Source organism: Equus caballus, chromosome 8 (genome assembly GCF_041296265.1).
Source record: "Equus caballus isolate H_3958 breed thoroughbred chromosome 8, TB-T2T, whole genome shotgun sequence".
Taxonomy (NCBI): Eukaryota; Metazoa; Chordata; class Mammalia; order Perissodactyla; family Equidae; genus Equus; species Equus caballus.
The window spans coordinates 75,626,005-75,650,171 of NC_091691.1; the positions used below are offsets into that span (position 1 = coordinate 75,626,005).

General features: G+C 49.2%; 1 protein-coding gene and 1 long non-coding RNA gene across 41 annotated transcripts in view; one reads left to right on the forward strand and one right to left on the reverse strand.

Annotated features, from left to right (window-relative positions):
• Positions 1–6,696: 6,696 nt before the first annotated feature.
• Positions 6,697–14,078, reverse strand: LOC102150021 (uncharacterized). Its single transcript, XR_011421054.1, has 4 exons — positions 13,872–14,078; positions 13,295–13,449; positions 11,950–12,105; positions 6,697–7,603 (listed from the first exon to the last, which is right to left on the reverse strand). It is a non-coding gene; the product is annotated as an uncharacterized lncRNA (long non-coding RNA).
• CTIF (cap binding complex dependent translation initiation factor) overlaps positions 14,079–24,167 on the forward strand; it is a 296,979-nt gene continuing 286,890 nt past the window's right edge. For 6 of the 40 annotated variants that reach the window (XR_011421048.1, XR_011421049.1, XR_011421050.1 and 3 more), the window contains exon 1: positions 14,086–14,391. The gene's annotated coding sequence lies outside the window, so the exon portion shown is untranslated. Of the gene's footprint in view, positions 14,392–14,519; positions 14,627–14,850; positions 15,379–15,416; positions 15,526–24,167 lie in introns of those variants that run through there. The other 34 variants (XM_070221075.1, XM_023647779.2, XM_070221069.1 and 31 more) reach the window with 19 other exon arrangements.

Here is a 24,167-nt window from a genome sequence, read left to right on the forward strand (position 1 = left end):
AGAATAGCAGTTTTCCATGGCTCACTGTTAGTGGATGTGGCAGAGCGCGCTGGTCGTCTACCAAATATTCCTGCTTCCCTTCTTCCTCACCAACGGGACTCCATATGCTGAGTGTGACAAATGCCCAGGTAAAAATCTGTCTCCCAGCCTCTCTTGCAAATAGTGGTAGCTAAGGAAATGTATGCAGAAATTTATTTTTTACTTTTTATAATAAAAAACTCCAACACATATGTAAGTAAGGAAAATAGTATAAGAACCACCATGTATCCTTCACGTAGTTTTATAACTACCAACATTTTGTCACTCTTGTGTCGTCTACCCTTCCACTTGTCTTTTTTTTTTTCTAGATTATTTTAAAGCAAAGTCCAGGTGTCACATCATTTTCACCCAGAATTACATCAGTATGTGTCTCCAAGAAATACTTTCTCTTTTAACATAATCACAATACCAATATCACACCTAACAAAATTAACAATAATTCCTTAATATCACCTGATATGCAGTCTGTACTTAATAGGGGAATCTTTTTGAGAGGACTGACTTGGTAAAGTGTCCCTTTACCTTTCTCTCTATCCCTCTATTGTTACGTGACATTCAAATGGCCAGAGCTCAGTCACCGTTTTGTGACCACGAGCCAACTTTGAGATGGAAGCCCTGTACTGGGGAAGATAGAGGAGGAAGACGGAAGGAGCTGGAGCTCTGATAAACGTAAAGCCATCACATCAACTTGAGACTGCCTAACTATGGACTTCTTTTGTTTCTCAGTCTTGATTTTTGCTTTTTAAAAACTAATAGACTTGACTTTGTGAGCAGTTTTGGGTTTACAGAAAAATTGAACAGAAGGTAGAGAGTTCCCATGTATCATCCCCCTCCCCATTTCCCCTATTATTAACACCTTGCATTAGGCTGGTACATTTGTTAAAATTGACGAGCCAATATTGATACATTACTATTAACTGAAATCCACAGTTTACATTAGGATTCATTCTTAGTGTTGTACATTCTATCGGTTTTGACAAATGTTTAATGACTCGGACCTACGGTTACAGTATCATTCACTGCCCTAAAAATCCCCTGTGCTCTGCCTACTCAGCCCCCTTCCCTCTCCTAGAATCCTTAGCAACCACTGATCTTTTTACTGTTTTGCCATAGTTTTGCTTTTCCAGAATGTCACATAGTTGGAATCATACAGCCTTTTCAGATTGGCTTCTTTTGCTTAGCAATATACATTTAAGTTTCCTTTGTGTCTTTTCATGGCTTGATGGCTCATTTCTTCTAAGCGCTGAATAATAATACTCTATTGCCTGGATGTACCACGGTTTGTTTATCCCCTCATCTACTGAAGGATATCTTGGTGGCTTCCAAGTTTTTCCAATTATGAATAAAGCTGCTATAGACATTTGTGTGAAGGTTTTTGTGTGGACGTAAGTTTTCAGTTCCTTTGGGCAAATACCAAGGAATGCGATTGCTGGATCAACGTGGTAAGAGTATGTTTAGTTCTGTATGAAGCTGCCAAACTGTCTCGCAAAGTGTCTGGACCAACTTTTTTTTTTTTTTTAATGTCAGAGAAAATTCCTATCACTTTTTAAGCCACTGTAATTTGGGTCTCTGTTATTAGCAGCCAAACGCAATTCCTCGTGGATACGGTGGGAATGTGCCTACCAAATGCTGATCACCTAAACAGAAATTTATCAACACACAATATGTCACTTTAACCAAAAATCCAGAAGTATCTGCTCATCTACTCTAGTGTTCTTTCTGTCGACATTTCTTCTTCTTTTTCACGAGAAGGCCAGGAGAGACTGCCAAATGAATAACAAATCCATGTTTCTCTCCTATTGGAGCTAATAGTATCAGCAATACGCGATAAGATTTCAGTTTGGCTCAGCTTGTTGTTTATGTCTTGCTAAGGAGTCTGAGTGATTCCTTCTTCTGGTAGGTGCTTGCAAACCGTTTGTTTAATAGTCTGTTCCCCCTGTCTTTTGGCATGTCTCTGGTCCTTCATAATTTCACCAAGATTAAGCATAGTGGTTTGATAGTTGAGTCTACAAATCCTTTCGTAGTTGGAATCCTCAAGTACTGAAATGAGCAAGTATTCCCCACTATCGTTATCCAGTAATCAAAATCATTTTAGCAACTTGATTTGGCTTCATGCTGTGCAATAGATGTGTTCTGCGGGAGCTATATATACATCATATTGTTATAAATTAATTCCTACTTTAAATGAATGGGGAAAGCTCATCACAGAAGAGGATAATTCAGTGAATCCTTCTATAAAGCAAATAATTCCGTTATATGAATAATCACCCTCTAATTTAGTTCTATGAATATGAAATGTTCAAGTATTGAGGGTTTTTTTTTTCACATATGGAGATTATAGCTGAACATTTGGTTATATTCAATTCCTTTTTCTTCTTTAACATCATTCTCATTATTGTCTTCACTGTTGTTTGTTGTCATTACCAGGAAAAGCACTAAACTTTAGAAACACAAGAAAAGAACTGCATTACTAGAGGCCGTCCTTTCCATCCATAAGCAGATCTGGTTTTGCATTGAGAAATCCTATAGCCTCCTTCAGGGTCCGCCTTCAGTGGTATATAATAGTTAGTGGGTTACATGAGCTTGGGCAAATCACCAATTATACAAACTTTCAGTTTCTTCATCTGTAAAATGGGAATGATAGCGCTGGTGTGAGGATCAAGTGAGATAACTAACTAGAGTGCCCTGGTGGTTCGTTTGTGTCAGCTTGACTGGGCTAAGGGATGCTCAGATAGCTGGTAAAACATTATTTCTGGATGTGCCTGTGAGGGTGTCTCCAGAAGAGACTAACATTTGAATTGGTGGACTGGGGAAAGAAGCTCCCCCTCACCAATGTGGGTGGGCAGCACTCAACCCTCTGAGGGCTTGAACGGAACAAAAACGTGGAGGAGGGAGGTTTCGCTGTCTCTGCTAGAGCTGAGACATCCATCTTCTCCTGCCCTCAGACATCAGTGCTCCTGGTTCTCAGACCTTTGGACTCGGATTGAATTACACAACCAGCTTTCCTGGGGCTCCAGCTTGCAGACAGCAGATCCTGGGACTTCTCAGCCTCCATAATCGTGAGAGCCAATTCCTCTAATAAATCTCTCTGTCTCTGTCTCTCTTTCTATATATATATATCTCCTATTGGTTCTCTTTCCCTAGAGAACCCTAATACAAGATACAGATGCTACCACATGTTATGTGTTCAATTAATGTCAGCTCCTATAATTGCTGTTAGTAGAAGTAACATCAGCCGATCGGGTCAGACAAGCCCTCTCCTTAAAAAGATAACTATGACCATCTCACACTCATCAGAATGGTCACTATCGAAAAAAAAAAACCCCGGAAAATAACACATGTTGGCAAGGATGTGGAGAAATTGGAACCATCATGTACTGTTGGTGGGAAAGTAAAATGGTTCAACTGCTATGGAAAAACAGTATGGATATTCCTCAAAAAACTAAAAATAGAATTAACATATGATCCAGCAATTCCACTTCTGGGTATATACCCCAAAGAATTGGAAGCAGGGATTCAAAGAGACAGTTGTACACCCATCCTCATAGCAGCATTATTAGCAATAGCCAAAAGGCAGAAGCAATCTGTGTCCATCAATGGATGAATGAATAAACAAAATGTAGAATGTACAAACAGTGGAATATTATTCAGCTTTAAAAAGGAAGGAAATTTTGACACACGTTGTATCATAGATGAACCTTGAGGCCATTATGCTAAGTGAAATAAGCCAGTCACAAAAGGACAACTGTCGTATGATCCCACTTACATGAGACCCCTAAAGTAGTTAAATTCCCGAAGACGGAAAGTAGAATCGTGGCGGCCAGGAGCTGGCGGGAGGAGGGAATGAGGACCACTTGTTAATGGATACAGAGTTTCAGTTTTGTAAAATGAAAAGTTCTGTGGATGGACAGAGGTGATGACAGCACAACAATGTGAATGTCCTTTGTGCCACTGAATTGTGCACATAAAAATAGTTCAATTTTACATTATATGTATTTTATCACAATTTTTAAAAATAATTTGAAAAACCTCTACAATCCCATGATTAGGGGTTTTCTCTACCTAGGAAAGGGGGATGTGCCAGATGGAAGGACATTGTAGGGAATGGAGAAGTGACAGTGAGGACAACCTGGGACGTTCTTCAGTGGCAATGAACGCCTGCCATAGCTGACAGGTGGAGCGCTCCGAACGTGCTTGCATTTCTCAAGGATCCCTGGAGCTGATTCCACGGCTGAGTGGCTTCGCGAAGCACAGTGCAGGTGAAGACCTGCATCTGGATAACTGCAGCCTCCAGAGCTGGGCCCTGCCCAAGAAGCTGGTATTTGAAAATTACAGCTCAATCGACAGGAGAAGAAGAGTTCACTGGCGCTGGCTTAGTAATTAAATTACAAGGTGATTATTAGTCTGCTCAGGCAAAAAGATTACATCTGAGTACTTTAAGTAGCCTAGGACGAAAACTCCTCCCAGAAAAAAAAAAAAAAGGCTGTGACTAAAGTAATGCCATTTTCTACCAATTATAGATGCCCTCTAGTGACTATAAGGTTGTCATGGCAACATGCCCACTGAAAGGGTACGTTTGATAAGGCCTGAAATAAAGTATAGCAGAAAGGGAGTGTTGGACATCTTATCTCTGTGTCAGACCAAAATTGTTTTGTAGGATGGGGGATAGGCAAACTGTCACCAGCCTGATGCCCTCTCTTCTGTGGCCCTGTCTGAGGTTCCAGGCTGGCTGGCCACCTCTCCTGCTACCCTGCAGGTGCGAGGGCAGCCCCAACACCCTCCCACACAGCCCCCTTCCCTGGGATGGTCTCCCATTCAGTGTCAGCCAGTTGGCATCTTTCCTTGTTTTCCTGAAACTCCTACTTGCCACCTCCTCCAAGCGGGCTTCTCCAACCACCGGCAGCTCAGTGACCTCTGGACCAGATTCAGGTCAACTGCTTAGCTCTCACATCTCTGAGAGATTCATCAAAAAATAAAGCAGAGCCCCTAATTTGGTTTAAGATGGCACAAAGTAAATGCAAGGGCTTCTTATACCCTTTACTCAAGTAGCAAACTTGATCAAAAGCAGTCAATGCTGTGAACCGCAGTGATACCGTAGATGCATTCCAGAAAAGTTGCGCAGAGCAAAATTTTCTCAATCAGATCTGATGTTGAATGCACCAGATGAGCAGCTATTTAAGGAAACTGTGGTTACTCCTTTTGTAAAGGGATAACCATCTCATAAAGTGTCTTTTATGTAAACTCCTATTTTCACATATTAGGTATATTTTAGAATTTAAAAAGCTGTCTCAAGTCCTTTCTGGAAAGAGTGGAGTATAAACAAATTAGATAACGAATATTGCAAAAACAGAAAAAGAGGTGAGGTATGCATATTTGTGTCTACCCATGGGTGACAGAAGGACAGAAGTTCAGCTCCTATGGCACCTGGGAGACTCTTCCTCATTCCCCAGGTTCCACTGAAGCCCCAGAGGTCATGCTAAAGGTGCTGATGGGGCCTACTGGAATCTGGGCTCAGGCAAAGTAGACTAACTGTCTGGTGCACACTCCACTGTCTGTGTGAATTACAGCTCGAAATCTAACTGCACGACCCTGGGCCATAGAAAAAAGTCCAAATGGTCAGATTCTCATTCGAGGTCCCACACTGCCTATCCTCAGTATAACAAGAAAATCAACAATAATAACCAAAAAATAGAAGTTAATCTTCCTTGAGTCCTTACGATGCGCTGTGTGCTTCATCTCCATGATCACATTTAATCCCCAGGACAACTCACGAAGGCAGGCTCTGGTGTTTCCCCACGTGATAGAGGCCACGGAAGCTCAGAGCGCTGAAGCTGCCCAAGGCTGTCAGCTGGTCGTAAAAGGTGATGGCAAGATTTAAACCCTGGTCTTTGCACCCCTGAGGCCAGGCTCGAACCAGCTCCACAGTACTAACTTTCTGAAGATACTGCCTCCTCCTTCCCTTTGCTCACCCAGACTCCTCCACTTGCTAATTCCCATTTATAAATGCCTGATGTCTGCCCACAGGGGAAGCCTCCTTCCCACGCAAATCACCAAATCATGCTCAGGTCTCCAAGTCTGGCTGGGCCCTACTTTTCCTGAAAAATCTTCCCTGCCATGCCAGCTCACAAGACTCCCCCTTTCCCTGAACAGTCACTCTGTCTGTTGTACATCTGCCATTTCTGTTTAAAATGTGTCAGTCTTCTGACCTAAGCTGTGAGGTCCCGTAATCCTAGATTAATGCACATTTCTGTGTGTGCTTGCCATTCATGGTATGTAACTTAGAGTAAACGTATTATATGTACTTAACAAACACCAGGGTAAAAAAAGAGGGCATTTTGGTGATTTTTCAAATGGTGTCTATAAAGACTTTTTTTTTTAACTTTATGTATTTTTTATTTATTTAAATTTTTTTTGAGGAAGTTTAGCCCTGAGCTAACTGCTGCCAATCCTCCTCTTTTTGCTGAGGAAGACTGGCCCTGAGCTAACATCCATGCCCATCTTCCTCTACTTTCTATGTGGGACGCCTGCCACAGCATGGCTTGCCAAGTGTCCGCATCTGGGATCCTAACCCGCAAACCCCGGGCCGCCGAAGCGGAACGTGTGTACTTAACCACTGTGCCACCAGGCCGGCCCCAAGACTTTTTAATAACACAGAAATTGTGTGATTTTAATTTTATTAAGTGACTAAAGCTGGATGCAAAAATGCATAGGCAATGCTATCTCAGCTATTATAATTATGCGTAATAAATCATTTATTTAAAACACAAAAAACAAAGACTACTAGGGTAAGAAATAAGTCAGGAAAGGAGTGAAACTTCACTCGGGTTTAGCTGACTGCATCTTCATTATTTACTGCAATCATTTTGTTATTAACAAATTGGGAAACGTGACAAACATTCAAAACCCAGGGTATGGTTTGTGGCCTCCATGCACGTGTCCTACCACGAGCCACTGAGGGGCCAGGAGAAAATATTTGATAGCTGTTGATGTTCACTTGTACGGTAAATATTGGCAAAAAAAAAAAAAGTTTCCCTAAGAGCAAAAGGACTTTTGAATCATTAATTGTCAAAAGTTTTGAATTACTTAAAAATGCTTACTTCATCTTTAGGTCATCATTTAAAATGTGTATTTTGGTAAATATAATAGATAGATAAATGGTAAACATGTACTATAGGTGTGGATCCAAAATTTTTTTTTGACTGATGAGGTATATGAACAGGATCATTCTTCTCTGGCATAGAATCATTTGGGGCATCAGATACATACAAACAAATGCACACACATTTTGCACACAAAGTCTCAGTTGAAAAGAAAAAAACACCTCATTATAAATGCACCAGTGAGGAAGACGGATGTTTCTTGTAGCTGGAGGAGAGGTGCTCCCTGGTGACTTGGAGAAGGTGGGTCCTCATGTTTTGAGATGAGGGGATGTGGTTAAACCCATTGGCTCTGAGGTCCGCAGCCCGGCGCAGACCAGCACCTCCTTGCTGGCTGTGTACGCCTGGGCAAGTTCCGTCATCACTCCCAGCCTTGGTTCCTTCCACTGTAAAAGTTGCCGTGTGGACTTAAGGAGACAAAGCACAGAGAGGGTTTCACTTGGTGCCTGGCAAATAGTATTCGCTCAACTAATTTATTAGCTACTGTCCTTTGAAAAGCGGATTTAGGGGCTGTGGAGGCTCAATTCTTTTGCAGACTTTTCAGGATAAGATTTAGGAGACAGGAATTATAAGCTAGTTGAATAGGAAGACACCTAGGATAGAAAAGAGAAGGGCATCTTCAGGAGGGGAAATTCCCAGCTGCACGGATCGTAATAGCCATAACTTCTCTGTCTGCACTTCTGCTCTTTCGGGCTGTTCTAGATGTGGGTCTTTGGATTACAAAGGTCGGAGACCCACTCAACTTAGTGCAAATTACAGGGAATTACTTTAAGGATGCAGGGATATCAGCAACCCTAGAGAGGTGTCGTAGAGCACCTGTGACTGAGAGTCAGAAAGTTAGGAACCGAAGCTACCCTCTCTCTGTCTCTTTCCCCCTCCACCCCACTCCTCCAGTTACTCCTCTTGCGCTGGGCCCACCAAGGCCACAAGCCCCTTCCCCCTCACCAGACTAAGGAGCAGTCACCAATGAGCAGCATTCTCTCAGCCTCTTCCTGTAGATTCTTGCAAGAAGGAATCTGATTGGCTTAGTTCATCTGCTGGAGCCAGGGCCACTCAAGTCCAGGCCTAGCCAATGGCCTGGAGGCCCTTGGATCAGGGGTACATATATCCCTGGTCCTGTAAGGCTGCCTGCCCCTCCCAGGGTAAGGATAGCACAGTTTTTCTAGAGTGTAGCCTAGTAAACAATGAAACTTGCCCCTTGTAGAGATGTGAGGGTGGACCTTTGCCCAGGTCCTCATCATGGGCACAGCCGTCTGTGGATGCGGAGCTCATGCCACTGACCTGTGACGTCTGACCTTGAACTCAGAGGAACTTGAGGAATGCCTGAGTACTCATGGGCTTTGCTTACTGTTCTTGAAACTTGTAAGACAAGATCTGCTTGTCTTCTGTTCCCTGGTTTAATGAATATTACAGGGCTTTGTTTAATGAATATTACAAACCCTTCCTGCTCTGCTGGAATGAAACAGGTTAACATCCACTCTTTTGGCTACTTAACTTTACAGCTTCTTTTACGAGCTAGATCGTAAATGTCTTGAAGGGAGAACTTCAAGTTTGGAAATAATCTTAGTGATCAAAGAGTCCAACCTGCCCATTTTACAGGTGTGGAAACTGAGGCCCAGAGACAGGAAATGTCACAGCAGGATAGGGTCCAGTGGGACCTGGAACCTAGTTTCACGTGCTTGGTTCCCCATGGTACCTTGCAATGCCTTATGCATCGCATGTTCCCAATAAAAGTTCCTTCGTTCATTCCTTATTCGGCTTTTGCGTTTCTCAAGCTCATGATTCTCTATTGATGTCCCTTCCTCCACCACCAACTTTCACCCTCGAGGATCACTTTCCATCTTTCTTTCAGGCGTTGGTCTTGGAGCTTGTATAGTGGAAGCTGAGATGAGGCCTCGGTGAAATTTAACCTGGTTCTATCAAGCCATTATCTCTCCGGGCCAGCACCACAGTCACAGAGCGTAGACACTAGACCAGTAACTTCCTTTCTTCTGCAGGGTCAGTGGCCACCAAACTGATGTGTGATGAACCCAGTCTCCAGTTTCCACCTAAAGATACTACTTCTGCAGTGTCTCCCAGGTCAATGCTACAAAACGTGGGTTTAGGCCATGGCTGCCCTCCTCCTGACGGGAGGCCGTGAATGGGTCGAGTCCTGCTTTCCTCCCAGAAGCCTTCTCTGACCATTCCAGCCCACCAGGAACTCTTTGTTCCCTTAAAAATCACCCTCGCACAGTATAGCACTTCATCAGTTTCCCTATTATCTCACAGGTGCCAGCCTGGTCTCCTCAGCGCCTGAAGGCAGGTCATTTTTCTCCCCCTGCGCTCTGGTGGGCTCCCACTGTTGCCCAGAGAGGTCCCTAAAACACTTTCCACTCTGATGCTTTGCTTTAAGTTGTGTGCGCAAGAAGGGAAGATGTGCATATGCTCCAGATGCCCCTGCCTTGAGCAGACACAGAGACCTCGCCCCCCTCACATCCTGTAAGAAACTTCCCTTCGGGAGAAGGTGTGTAAAACAGGAGCTCTCCTTCTCTATTTTCCTTGATCAACGAATAACGTTTCTGCTCTGCTATTCTGAACCCAGTCTCATTCTATTGGTACGAGCGGTTTTGGGCAAAAGGACCCACTTCCAGGTCACTGGTCCCTTAGGGCTCTGTAACACCCTCAGGCCTTTAATAAATGCGACGATTGATAGAGGAAAGACTGGTAGGGGAAAGGAGAAGGAATGGGAAGAAAGGAGAAATATTTCTTTTTGCTAGTATCTTAGGAAAGTGTGAATTAGGAAAAGCAACTGCTTAAAACAGAGAGAAACAGTCTGGCTTTGAATTTCTGGGCTGTGCAGTGACAAGTCAGACAAAGTCAACTCTTGGCAACTCAAGTCTGTCGCAATTAAACCGATGCAGTGTCATTTCATTAGTCCTGCACCTAGCAGCTTCTCTGACCTAAACCTGCAGGTTGGGCATAAGATCAACCACAGAGCAGAGAAGGAAGGACACCAGATGAGGGACCAAGTAAGCCCCAGCCCTCCCACGCTGGGAGACTTTAGTCAGAGGGACCCACAGTCTTCCTCTCAAAGATCTCATTCCAGGCTGGAATCCCCATCATCAGAGGCCATTTCAGAGAGCTCTCAATAAGACAAAAATGTCAGGGTTGGAGGACAATGAAAAGACTATCTTATCATACATTAGAGAAGGTTTATCAGACTGGAGATAAAGCAGAAGCCAGGATCTGAGGATGGAGAGTAGGAGGTAAATTTTGGTGGGCGGGGAAAAGTAATGTGGGCTACAGACACTCCCAGAGAAGGCACCTTGGGTGGCGTGACACACTATGGGGTCCTCGGGCAGCAGGGTCGGGAGGGGAAGAGCATCACTACTGTCAGCTGGTGAGAATTACTGGACCAGCAGGAGGGGTGGGCTGGAACTGGGTGAAGCTTCCTTGAAGACAAACCTAACCTACTTCACATGAAGATGGGTCCCTTGAGGAATCTTGCCTCCAGCATGAGCTGTGCTGGCCTGACTCTGCAGAAAGAAAAATTCAGGGATCATTCTCCTGGCCCAGAGAGACCCTGGGGAGGAGGAAAGGAACCAACCGTCACCCAGCACTTGCTATGTGACAGAGCCAGTTTAAATACATTAACCACCATTGGTTCTCACAAGGTCAAGAAAGGTGGTTGAGTAAGCTGCCCAAGGTCACCTACTGGAGGCTAAGTAAGCTGCCCAAGGTTGCAGATCCTGGAAGTGTCATGCCTGGGATTCAAACCCAGGGGCCAAGCTCTCCAGCTCTCCAGCCTGTGTTGCTCCCACTGGCCCTCACACCCCAGGCACACCCCTAAACAGAGGCGTGTGCTCTGAGTAGACGTTTTGCATTCTGCACATTGCTCAGCTTCTCTCCGCCTTTGGGAGTGTGATTTAAAGCAAAGCAAAACCAAGACCTAGACAACTCCATTCTTGTTTCTTTGCATGCCTTAGGTGGAGTTCCTCTCGCACAAGGTGCAAAACAGCACAAAAGGCGGGTTAATGGGAATTTGCTGAGTGGATAGACTCTGGTACTATTATTTAATATTTTGTAAACCCAGGAGATCATCCAGATGTTAAAGCATAAAAATAACACACTGCTGAGTCAATGAGCCATAACTGCTAAGAAGGGCAAACCAGCGGGAAGGATCAGGTGTGCTTAGATAAGTTCCTTTGGTGGGGAGCTGGGCCTGGCACCCAGACAACTGGCTTCCAGTACCCACTCTGCCTCTTCCGATGCATGACGGTGGGCCTGCTGCCTCCCTCTGGAAGGGAGGGGATGACACTCCCCCCATGCCCTTTGGTATAGTAGTCCCCCCTTATTTGTGGTTTTGCTTTCTACAGTTTCAGTTAGCCATGGTCAACCATGGTCTGAAAATATTAAATGGAAAATCCCAGAAATAAACAATTTATAAGTTTTAAACTGCACTGGTTCTTTTTTTTCCCCCGAGATTGATTGATTGATTGATTGATTGATTGATTCCAATGTACATGGTAATATATTTCGAATTCTGTGTACATTACATCATGTTCACCACCCGAAAACTAATTACAGTGCATCCCCTCACATGTGAGCCTAATCACTCCTTTTGCCCTCTCCTCTCCCCCCTTCCCCTATGGTAACCACCAATCCAAACTCCAATGCTATGTGTTTGTTTGTCGTTATTTTTATCTTCTACTTATGAGTGAGATCATACGGTATTTGACTTTCTCCCTCTGACTTATTTCACTCAGCATAATACCCTCAAGGTCCATCCATGTTGTCACAAATGGCCGGATTTCATCATTTCTTATGGCTGAGTAGTATTCCATAGTGTATAAATACCACATCTTCTTTATCCATTCGTCCCTTGATGGGCACCTAGGTTGCTTCCAAGTCTTGGCTATTATGTATAATGCTGCAATGAACATAAGGGTAAATTGCACTGGTTCTGAGTAAGCATGATGAAACCTCACACCATCTCGCTCCGACCCATCCAGGATGTGAACCCTTCCTTTGTCCAGTGTATCCAAGCTGTATACACTCCCTCCTGTTAGCCACTTAGTAGCCCTCTCGGTTATCAAATTGACTGTGGCAGGGTCGCAGCGCTTGTGTTCCAGTAACCCTTATCTTAATAATGGCCCCAAAGCGCAAGAGTAATGATGTTGGCAATTCAGATATGCCAAAGGGAAGCTGTAAAGTGCTTCCTTTAAGTGAAAGGGTGAAAGTTCTCAACTTAATAAGAAAAAAAATCATATGCGGAGGTTGCTAAGATCTACGGTAACTGTTATTACAGTATATTGTTACAATCAATCTATTTTATTATTAGTTATTGTTGTTAATCTCTTACTGTGCCTAATGTATAAATTAAACTTTATCATAGATATGCATGTATAAGAATAAACATAGTACTATGCATGGTTTCAGGCATCCACTGGGGGTCTTAGAATGTTTCCTCCAGTATCCTCTGCAGATAAGGGGGGACCACTGGACAAGAATCAAATGAGCTGCTCTATAGGACGTGGGTTGAATGCTGTCTTGCTTTCCTTCCGTGGTTTGCCTCATGCTGAGCCTCAAGCCTGGAAGACAAGCTCTTCATACAAAATAGAATCCCATCCCTCCTTCAAGGCCCACTTCAAGCTCCTCGTCCAGGGAGAAGCTGTTCCAGGCTCCTTCTGCCCTCTAGGCTCATGCTCCACCTCCGCCCCCATCAATCTACCTCTTCCACGCTGTGCCGCCTTGCTGGGGCTCTCAGAATTAGCTCTCTTCTCTCTCATCTGGAGCCTTTGTACTCTGTAGCCTTGGTCAGATGCCCACCCCTTCCTTTTTGCCTTTGCTAAAAATTTCAGCAATTCTTAGCTCAAGTACCACCACCTCCAGGAAGCCTTCTCTGACTCTCTCCCACCCACGCACCCTCCATCCAGGTTGGCTGCTCCTCCTGAGGGGTTTGTAGCACTTTACGCGTATCCCTATGTTAAGTGTTGACTTATCCCTTATACTTTGAATTGACTGTGGTCCCTACACTAGACTTTGAGCTCCTTGAGGGCAGGGACTAAGGCTCCTGTCTTGATATTCCCAGACGTGTCCCATCTGTGGAAAGTACTCACCAAATGTTCCGTGAATTAATAAATGGATTTCTAAGGCAGTTATACTGTGTCACACAGTTCCTCCAATGACTTTACAACCCCCTTTGCTTGGAGGGGTGTACAGCATCGTATATTTCTCCTGAAGGCCTCTCTGCGCCAAGTTCAGTGCCTGGCACCTAGTAGGAACACCGAAAACATTGGTGATTTGGTTAGGTGATTACTGAATGATCCATTGCATTGAATTTTCCCAGACACCACGTCCCTCTTCCCAGCCCTCAGCATGGCCAATGGAAAATTAATTGGTTGCAAAGTGCATATCTAATTACAACATCCCGCCCCTGCCACGGAGATGTTCAAATGTTAATTATAACATATGCATCTCAATAACAGACGTTAGCATTTAATGCAGCATTAATAACGCCACTCGGGCCGCCCAGTGCATACACAAAGCTTCCTTTTATCTGCCATTAGGACAGATTTTGCACTTTAAGCTCGGAAGTCCTCATCCTTAAAGCCTCCCAGCCCCTAAAACTAAACGTTTCCCTGAAAGCCTGGACAGCACCTAAGCCCCCGGTTCTCCCAATGCAGAGGTCCCCACCCAGGGTCGCGCCGGGGTTGGCGGGGAGGGAGCGTAAGACGGCTGCTTTCGGCGTCACTCCCCTGGGCTGTCTCGGCTGCTCTGGCTGCACCTCCGGCGTCCCGGCAGCGCCCGGCTCTCCCGGGCCCGCCATCCTGGGAAAGAAAGGCGAACTACATTACCCAGCAGGCCTCCCGCCGCCCTCTTTCCTTTCAAGTCTTTGCACGTGGCCGGAGGGGAGGGTGGGGCCTGGACGTCACTCTCCTACATTCTCTTTCCCTGTGTCAGAGCAGGGTTCATTTTTTTTCCTTCCTCTACTCCCTCCCCCCCACCCGCCCCTCCCTCCCTCTTTCCCTTCCCTCCCTCCCTCCCCTCTCGGCTGGGTTTGTGCGCTGGGGCGCCCGATCCCCTCCGCAGCCGGGACGCGCAGAACTCGAGGCAGGAGTCGGCTCTTCCGAGCCTCTTCCCTCCCTTCCCCTTCCCTGCCCCCTCCCCCCACCCCCCGACTCGGGCTCGGAGCAGCGGCCAGAGGGACCCCGAGGTGAGCATCCCCCCCGTCCGCCCCCCTCTTTTAGTCATCTCAGCTTGCCCTTCGATTCGGGGACCCAGGAGGAGGGCTGCGTGACGTGCGCGTGCTTAGAGATAAATCCGGGAAAACCGCCCCAAACAATTAGCCCCCTTCTCCCTTCCTGCGCCGGGGCAGTCGGGCGTCCGCGCCCATCCACCGTCCCCGCCTCTGTTGAGGACCGCACTCCCCGATCTCGTCCCCTCCCCAGGTTAGCCTCTTTCCTGCCGGGTTCCCCGCCCCGGGGGGAGCTGTAGCCCTGGAGCTCTGGTGAGGAGGTGGGGTGCTTGGGGGCCGCACGGCTGGAGCCCGGTTTGCGTTGGAGCCGCGCGGTGTAGCCGCTGTCATGTGCCGGGTTCCGACCCGCGGGGGAGGAAGAGAGCGAGCGTGATTCCTCTCCCTTTTGTTTTGAAGCCCGCATTTGCTGCATCGAGCAGTTGGTTTAGTACCAGCCAAACTTGCAGCTGTTCTGACTGCGCTCCGCTGAGGTTGGGAGCGCGGCTCCCGGCCGGAGGCTGCTGCACTCGCGGCTGCCGGAGGGACCCCGAGAGAGTGTCTCCACCCCGCCCCTCCCTCCTCTGGTGACTGATTGTGTCTGTGGCAGCGGCCGTGTGTGTGCGCGCCCGTCCTCGCGGGCGCGGGGATGTCTGTCGTCTAGACAGGCTGCACCCTCCCTCCGTCCCCGGTGAGCCCGCGGGCCGCGGGGGGCGCGGGGGATGGGAGCAGAGGAGGAAACCGGATCGGTGCATCTATTGCGGTTGCAGCTTTGGACATTCCCCGCGGTGGTGATTCTGTTGGCATTTTTATTATTCCTGTCGCCGCGGTGTAGTTGGGCCTGGGGAATAGGTCCGCCCGGCGGATTGGGGGTTAAGTTGACAGGCTCTGAAAAGCTAGCTTGCGGTGGCGAGTGACCCGAGCAGCCAGGGGTGGGCTCTGGCTCGGGTTCTTCAGGATGACGAGCAGGTGACTGTCCCGGACGGCGGTCGTGGGGGAGGGCGGGCAGGGGGCGGTGGCTCGGTCTGCGGCGGAGGTCCGGGGAACCTGAGGGCCGCGTGCCGGAGCCTGGGTGCGACTGGAGAAGGCGTCCCGGGGACCGCGCGTCTGAGCTGGGTATTTCTCTCCATTGACGATAAAAGACAATCGGGGGTCCGAGCCCCTCATCTGGGTGGCGTTGGCTGTTTGGTTTCGTTGAGTTTGGGGGCTGGGGGGCAGGTGTGAGCAAGGAGGGCGGTGCGGCATGTAAAGGGGAGGGATGGCCGGCGGCGCCGCGTGCGTCCCCACCCCGGGGAGTGAGGCGTCGCCTCCCCCGCCCAGCTGTTTGTGTGTACACACCGCTCTGGCGTGTGTGTGCGGGGGGCGGGGACCGCAGACCGCGGCGTAGTGGGGACACGCGTGGGCCCCGATCTCCCGCGGGGATTGGTCCTGCCAGCCCCCTCGTGGTCCCAGTTGGGCTTGTTGTGGTGTGTGTGTCCGCGCGCACGCACCCAGGTTACTAGGAGAGGGGGTCGTGAGGCTGTGGGCCTGGGACGATACTGGGGTTGTGTGCGCGCGGGGTCCATGAGGGAGTCCCCGTCCCGCCCTGCAGCCAGAGTCTCACCGTCCCTCCCTCCGCGTCCCCGATGCCCCCTGACCCAGAGGACTGGCCGCCTTCTCAGCGGCGCGGGGGGCTGGTCTGGCCGGGCCGGGAGGAGCCGCGGGCGCGCGCGTGTCGCCGCGGCCCGCCCGACACGCTCGGGGTGACCCTTGCACCGCGGCGCTCTGTGGGTGCGCGTGCCCGTGCGCCCGCCTCTGCCTTCGCAGACCTTGGAGAGAATCAGCGCGCTCTGCGACCCCGCTCCCGGTCCTTGGTCCTGGGGATGGTGAGGATCAAAGGCTGCCCTGCCGCCCCGGCCCGGCCCTGCCCGGCGTTGCCGCCTGCACCGCTGACCGGTGTCCAGCGGGCCCGGGCCTTTGCCCTCTCGGCGCTCGGCTCCGCGGTCGGGGGATTATCTCCCAGGCCAGGGGCCCGCGCGCTAAGGCAGGAAGCGGCTGGAGCCTCCGAGGGCGAAAGTGACACAGCACGGGCGCCGCCGGCTGCCGCCACTCGAGCCGGAGGGGAGAGGAAGGAGCCTCCCAGAGGGAGGGGAGGAGCCGCGGCTGTAGTCCCGGTTCCTCCTGCCCAGCACCGGGCCTGGGCCGAAAACCTCAGGAATCTCGGCTCCGAGCATGCTCGGACCGAGCGAGGAAATTGCCTGGCTTTCGAGAAAACCCAATTACACGAGAACAGAATGCGCAGAACAGACGTTAGAAGATATGCAGTCCCTCACAGAATGCACTCAGGTTGCCTGACGAAACTCCCTTTGAGTGTTTGAAACACGATTCGGTTTACACAGGGATCATCTCATCGCCTGTGTCAGGTGTCGGTCCTGCGTAACGTCCGCTTAGAGGCAGTAATTTTGTAACTCATTCTGGGGTACGGTGTCATCAGTGATTAACACAGTGCTAGAATAATCATCTGTCTGTATGACTTTACAGAGCAGGGTTTTCCCCCTTGTATCATCATTTTTTAAGAGAGTCCTGTGAGGTAGGGGGGTTATTAACCTCATTTTACAGATGAGCACACCGAGGCCCCAAAAGTCCCATGACTTGCCTGGGGCCTCTCAGTAGGGGAAGGGGCGCTTCCCCATAACTGTGATTTCTCTTCCAGCCTATGGCTTTTTATTTAAATAGTGGCCACTTTTTTTTTTTTTTTTTTTTTTTGAGAGTAGGTCTTGACACCTCAGGAAATACTGAACCTGAGAAAGTGAGTAAATTATGCTGGTATTTTTTCTTTGTCAAAACACGTTTGATTTGTTACTAGTACCTAATGAGAATGGTCACTAAAGAGCAGAAGTCTGCATTGCTGTTATTATCTGTCATCTGATAACTTGCTGTTGGTGACGGGGTATCAGTTCCGATACATCCAGTATATACCAGCGTCGTGCCTGCATGGGATATGTGCATATGGTACACATGTTAATGCAACACATGCCTATGTTCACATGGGTGCAGTTCACGGAGTCCTCATCCAATCCAAGGTTTACCCTTTAGTTACTGGTTTCAAAGCCATCTGATTTAAAGTGTGGGCCCCTGAGAAACCATCTCAGGTTATACTCCCCGCTCTGCTCCCTCTCCAGGGACGAGGAAGCCCAGAAAAGAGCAGAGAGCTCGTGCATGCCTGTATGTATTTCTCGGAGTCCGTGAAAATGAAGGTTCATAGGCACAGCCTGGAGGGTTGTTAGGTTTACCCAACGAATCAACCGTTCATTCACAAATATATATCAAGCACCTACATGTTTATCTTGAAGTGCATACAAAGAAAATTTAACACGCAGTCCTTGCTTGCTAAAAGACATATTCTAGCTGTGCAGACAAATGTAAGCTTCTGAGTCTGGCAAAAGTTTATTGAGCCCCTACCTTAGGCTAGATCCACCACTGTGTTTGGGCACACAAAGATAGTGTAGCAGAAACAGCTGAGTTACGGTGCAGTAAAGCCGATGATTTAGAGCCTATGGGAGGGAACAAATCATAAATATTTTAGAGTGCTCACCCTGGGACTCAGTCAGTTTCACGTATGTTGGTTGCAAGGGACTCATCATGCCAGTTCTCATCCTGGAACAAATGCAGAAGATAGCAACAGAGGACGAAGAGCCTTGCGTCCCTTGTTACCCCTGGACTTCAGGCTGTTTGGAACCCTCCTGGTGGGCCTGGAGGTATGTCCTTCTGTAGACCTTAGGCAGCTAGTGGGAAATGACCCCACAGCCAACCAACAGATTCACTCTGCTGGGCAATGAGGAGCTGGCAATTTGTTCTCCATGGTCCTGCCCCAGCTCTGCTGGGCTGTAATGGGCTGTGATGGGCTGGGATAGGCTGCCTTCCGTGATAGGCTGTGGCTTTGGTCAAGGTCTTACTTCGGCCCTGCCTGGGTTAGTAGTCTCTCTCTTACAGGTCTGTGTAGATGTTTTAATATGGGTCTGCTTTTTATCTCTTCCTAAACTCACTTCTGGGGTCCCTGACACTGTCCTCCAGTTTCATCCCAGTATGTGGGGGGGTCCACAGCTCTTGTTTTAAGCTTCCGCTGTTTGTAGTTCAGATCATGAAGGAGGAAGCAGGAGCGGGTGGTTGGGATGGAGCTAGAATCCCGAGCCCGGATAGAGAACAGGAGGTACAAACAGACGGGCAAATTGCAGTTTCTGGGAATTCTCCAAACGTGGTGGCATTTCTGCATAGCTTACCCGCTAATGTGGCAGCCCCTTTGGTTGTTCTTTTAGGGGAATCCTCTACCTCTGGGCCTCACTGCTGACTCACTGGTCACCTGAGCCCAGCTGCTCACTTCGAGCTCTGCTCTTCTGCCCCCTGCCTCATCCTTCACACCATTTAATTTAGAACAATGCTGTGATGGTGGCCTTCTCCCTGAATTATCACCATGCTGACTGTCGACATCTGCCTTGTGTTTCTGAATTAAACCCAAGCCAGAGCTGTGGTTCAGAACAGGGTAAGAACAGACACATCGTCGGATCCTGGGCACCCAGAGCTTGAAGGGCCTTGCCCATGAGCTGATCTCCATGTGAAGACCCTGAGGCCTGGAGAGGTGCAATGACTTGCCCAAAGTCTCAGGGAGCCCTTGGGAGAGTGGGACAAGAAATCTTGGATTTGGATACCTCATCATTCTTCTGCTCTATACCGTGATGCTTTCTGAAAAAAAGTGGAGTTCTTCCCAAAGAGTGAGAGGACTCTCTATTTTCTCTCCTTTCCTCTGGTTCTGGGAAAGGCATTAGGATTGATGTTTTAGTCTCCAGATTGCTCTCCTTTGAGACAGGGCTGCCCTCCCCTGTCTTTCATCTTGGCATCCGGGACTCTGGATGAGGGCATATATTTTGGAAGATGGCAGGCCTTGGGGCCTTCTAGCACTCGTAAGTTTGGTTGGTGGCTTTCCCTTCCCATGGCAGGGTCCTCAGGAACCTCCTGAAAGTGTTTGCAAAGCTCTTACGTATGTACATTTTTCTAGGAAGGGGATTGTAGGTTTCATTCGATGCTCTCCCCACTCCAGAAGGACGAAAACTCCTGGGGTGGGCGGTGGTGGAGTTGGGTAGGGGGTTGGTTGGCAGTGAAGACTGTTATCACACCCTACACTTGATGTGGCTTTACTGTTTCCAGAGTGTTTCACACAAATTATCCCGTCTGCTTTTTTACAATAGTCCTGCGAGGCTGTTGTCATGATTCCCGTTTTGCAGATGAGGAAACTGAGCCTCTGTGGTTAGTGACCTGCAGAAGTCACAAGGAAGTAGCTGAGCAGGGATCTGAACCCAGGTCTTCAGACTTCAAGTCCAGTGCCTGGGGCTGAGGGGGCCCCCACGTTGCATCACCATTACTGTTTTGTGCATGGAGCTTCCTTATGTCTGCGGTTGGCTCCTATCCAGCCACGGAGAGAGACTCAAGTGCTAACTTACCCAGGGGGTGGGATGGATAAAAGGTAGTTATCTCACCTGTGATGTGTGGAGTGGGGCCAGTTCGGGACCGTTTCATGGAAGAGCTGAATTTGGGAGTAGGCCTGGGGTGGACCTGGAGGAGGTTTTTCAGCCGGGACAATGGCCCAAAAGCGGTAAAGGGGAAATTGTGTGTGCTTGGGGTGGGGATGGATCATCCCACAGTCAGAAGGCGCTTCTTAATAGGGATCAGGCTCCATTCTATGCCCAGCTCTGTGTTAGACCCGGGGCTACAACAGGGAGCAGGCCCAGCCTCCCGCCTTCACAGGGCCCACTGTCTCACAGGAGAGACAGACACGTAACAGTTAAGTTCAGTATGGTGTGGCGAGCGCAGTGGTAGCGAAAGTTCCGGAGACCTTACAGTAGCACGGACAAGGGGCACATGTTCTATCCTCAGAGATCAGGGAGGGCTTCCAAAGGGAGCAACACAGGAGCGGAATCGGAGTGGGTGAAAGGATCTAGCCAGGCGAGGAGACTGGTGAGGGGCATTGTGGGGAAGGAAGAGTGTGTGCAGAGGTGTGGCGGCTGAGGCTGGCTGGTGTAGGAAGGGTGGCTGCAGCGAGGTCAAGAACAGGGGCGGGGAGGGGCTTTGGGAGCCTGCTGAGGACCTTGGCTGTTAGCCTGCAGGTCGAGCATGGAGGACAGGGTGTAAGAAGAGTCGAGGCATACCGCCATGAATCAGAAGGGAACAGGACTGGCACCAGGCGGCCACTGGGCTGAGGAGGCAGTGACAGGCTCCAGACGGTGTCCAGGTAAAATGGGTGAGGCCTGGCTGGAACCACAGCCACCGTGTGTATGGGGATGGAGGGAAGATCATGTATTCCAAATACTGGGGGAGTAAAGTCTGCAGTGATGGCTTGGCTCTGGGAGATAAGGAGGATGTCTCAGTGACTCCCAGGATTCTGGCCTCGCTGAGCCGGTGGATGGTGGCCTTCACCCAGGTGTGAACTTCTGGCTGCTGGAGCCGGTCTTCTGGGCTTAGAGTGAGTTCATTGTGGTGAGTTCAGTGTTAGACACCTTGAATTTGAATTGCAGAAGGATATTGCAGTGGAGCTGTCTTACAGATGACACAACACCCAGGTTGCAAGCTGGAAGCAGAATGACGGGCAGAAGCGCCAGTTCTAGGAGTGGGACGAGCTCTGCACCTGAGTGTGACCATGGTAGGGGCTGCTGCAGACAATGAGAAGACCTCTTCCTCCTGCTGTCAGAGAATCCTTTGTCATGCCGGGGCCCGCTGTCGTCAGGGAAGCCAGGCGGGGATGCTGTGTCATGCTGGAGGCCCAGCTGGCAGATTCCAGCAACAGCCAAGAGTGTGCTTCAGCTGGGAGCATTGGAGTGAGTTAGGGGAGAGGCATTTTTTTTTTTTTCCAGCAAATGTTTATTAGTATTCATTTCCCCATTAGTTTTTATTTTCAAATGCCTCCACCCTTCCTTAGCTTAGGCATTTTCATTTTTTAACATCCATGGTAAGCAGAGCGCTGTCTCAGGCCCTTGGAGCATGAGTAAAGGGCGGGGAAGACACGGACCCTGCTTCGGAGGAGCAGGCAATCTAGTTGGGAGACAGGATGTGGACACAGGAAGCCGCTGAAAAGCTGTAACAACCTGGGCAAATAGATTGCGAATTAAATAGGAGAGTGATGTGGCCGCTGCTCCTCCTCTCGTGCTGCATTGTTCTAGGGCTGATGTGTATCTGGCAGAGCTCCAGTCTTTGCATTTTTAAATTCTCAGGACCCAAAATAGCAACTGGCACATAGTAGGTGTTCACCCTGCGTTTGTGGATCTGCAAGGATGTGGCCAGAATTAGTTGCTTGGAGTGGGAGGTCAGCCAGGGAAGATTTCCATGAACAAGTCCAAAGAGGGTATCCCAACACCGATTGAGACTATTTTTCGTACCACAGTGGAGTAAAAATCTTGAAAACTTTCCAAGTACCCAGCACCAAGAAATGCTGTATAAAATGTAACTAGCATCCTTTCAAAGAAGAGCTAAGCTCATAGGATATAAGGGAAATCCCCAGAGAACTCAGGATTGTGGACGGTAAGCTTGTGCTTATGCTAGGCCGGTCCTGGGGGTGGGGGTGGTTGGTGGGGTGTTGAGGGGTAGTGCTGGTGTCAGAGCCAAAGGGAGTTGAATCCTGACAGTGCCTTCTCCAGGGCTGGAGACAGCCTGGGAGCTGGAATGGAGACCCTGCCTAAAAAGGGCCCCTGCAGAGGTTTGCACGCTTGGAGAAAGGATGGGCTAGACATTGGCCCATTGGCATGGAAGTAGGGGAGCTTGTCTGTCTTAGTCTGGATTTGGGGCGGGGAAAAAATCTTCCCTGAAAACTTGAAACCTCAGGCCTGTTATGGCTTCGGATGCCAACTAGACACGTGGTCTGGAGGTGCTCAAGAGAAAGCATTAGCATATAAACCCTCCAGGGGCCAGGGGCCTCCAGCCTGGGGGTTCTAGGCTCTCAGGGGCCCTGGGCAAGTTCTGGGGCTCTTCACCTTCGCTGGCTTGGGTGTCCACTTGGAGAGATGCTGCAGGACCAGGATGGCCTGAATAAGTGAGGAGGAGGAGAAAGAGGTTCTGGTGGGAACCTTCTAAAAGGGCCTTCGAGACAACTGCACACTCGTGGAGGAACGTACAGGGCAGTGGAGAAGGGCTGTTCCTGTCCCAGGTCTTTATCGCTTCCCAGAAGCCTGCAGACAGCCCGTCCAGCAAGGCCAGGATGTTCTCCCCTGCTTCTACTCAGGCCAGGTCCTTGCAGATGGGACTTCTGTCTGGGTTCCCCCTAAGGGTGCCCTGTGCAGAATTCTGCGGCTACCGGTCCCCCAGACCACACGCCGCATCGTCTTCCTCATGCTCAGAGTCTAGAGTTGCTAGAACTTCAGACTTGGGAGATATGTTAGAGGTCACCTAGTTAGTCCCCTACCTGCAGTGAGAATCCTGACCACATTGCACTTGCTCCAGCACTTTCCGCGGCTGGAGCATCCTGCTGTATGAGCAGCACCTTCCCCCGTGAGAAGGCTCCTGCAGCTAGAAAGGCCTTGTATGTGGCTCAGCCACAGCCCCGCCGTTTCCACCCATCGCCCCTTCAGCTGTTGCGAGAGATGCTTTCCAGGCCTTTTGCCAGCCCACTTGCCTCTGCTAGAAGGGCCTTAATTTGTCAAGCTAAGATTCTGTGAGAATCCAGCCAACTTTCATCCTATGGTCCTTAGCACAGAGGGAGCTTTTGAAGATAGATGGAAGGTTAGCTGAGCTGGCTGCATAGGCGCAGTCTGTGATATAGAAGTTCTGAGAAGCTTTGGCTCCGTGCTTCTCAGAGATCGTGAAAGAAGCAACAGCACACACACTGCACATTCTTTCCTCCAACCCCCAGAATACATAGCAGCTTGTGAGAAAATGACTCAGGAACCCAACGCAGGGCTGACGTTCCCTGAGTGTCTGTTATGTGTCGGGCACAGTGCTGGGTAGTCTCTGTGGGCCTCACCAGTAAAAGGAACTTCTGTGAGGGAGGGGGACAGAGACCGGGAATTGCCTGCCGTTGTGACAATTGAGCCCTGAAGTTATTCAGAAAGAATGTGTGTGGTTCCCGCTGCGGTGGGTGGAGCGGGCATTCCCCCTGCTGTGCCCTCATAGGGCCTTCCCCTGGGGGAGGCAATGTCATGAGCTCACCACTAGCTGAGGACCCACGGCCTTTGCCATATTCCTGGGGCATTTGCTGAGATGCTTATGAGTTTGAACCATGAGATCAAGAAAGTGGTCTGCTGGGGAAACCACGTCTCAGTGTGTCACAAACAGGAGAGTGTTCACATTCAGTGTATTTTAGAGCATGTGGCTGTTCTGTCTCTTGGTGTCGGTCTACAGTGCCCGTGTTCTTTGCATCTGCGGGATGCTGAGCGTCTGCAGGGTTCATATATTCACGAGGTTCCCCCCTGGGTTATGAGGAGCACGAGCTGCCTTTGCAGCGAGGCTCCATCAGCCAGCTGGATGCCCGGACGTGCACGACAAGTTTTACTCAGCACCCGGGGCTGACAGGGCTCAGTGGTGAGGGTGAGGCCTTCTGGGAAAGCAGCTGATTTCTCCTCTTCTCCCTGCAAAAATTGTTCCTCATACCCACATTCTCCTGGCTTCCCTCAATCCTTTGAGCTTAAGGCTGTTACCTCTGTTCACATTTGACTTAGTTCAGCGGACATGCGTCAGACGCCTGCTGCAGGTCAGGCTCTGTGAACAAGGTGAGATGAATTTGAGCGAGCCCAGCAGGGCCC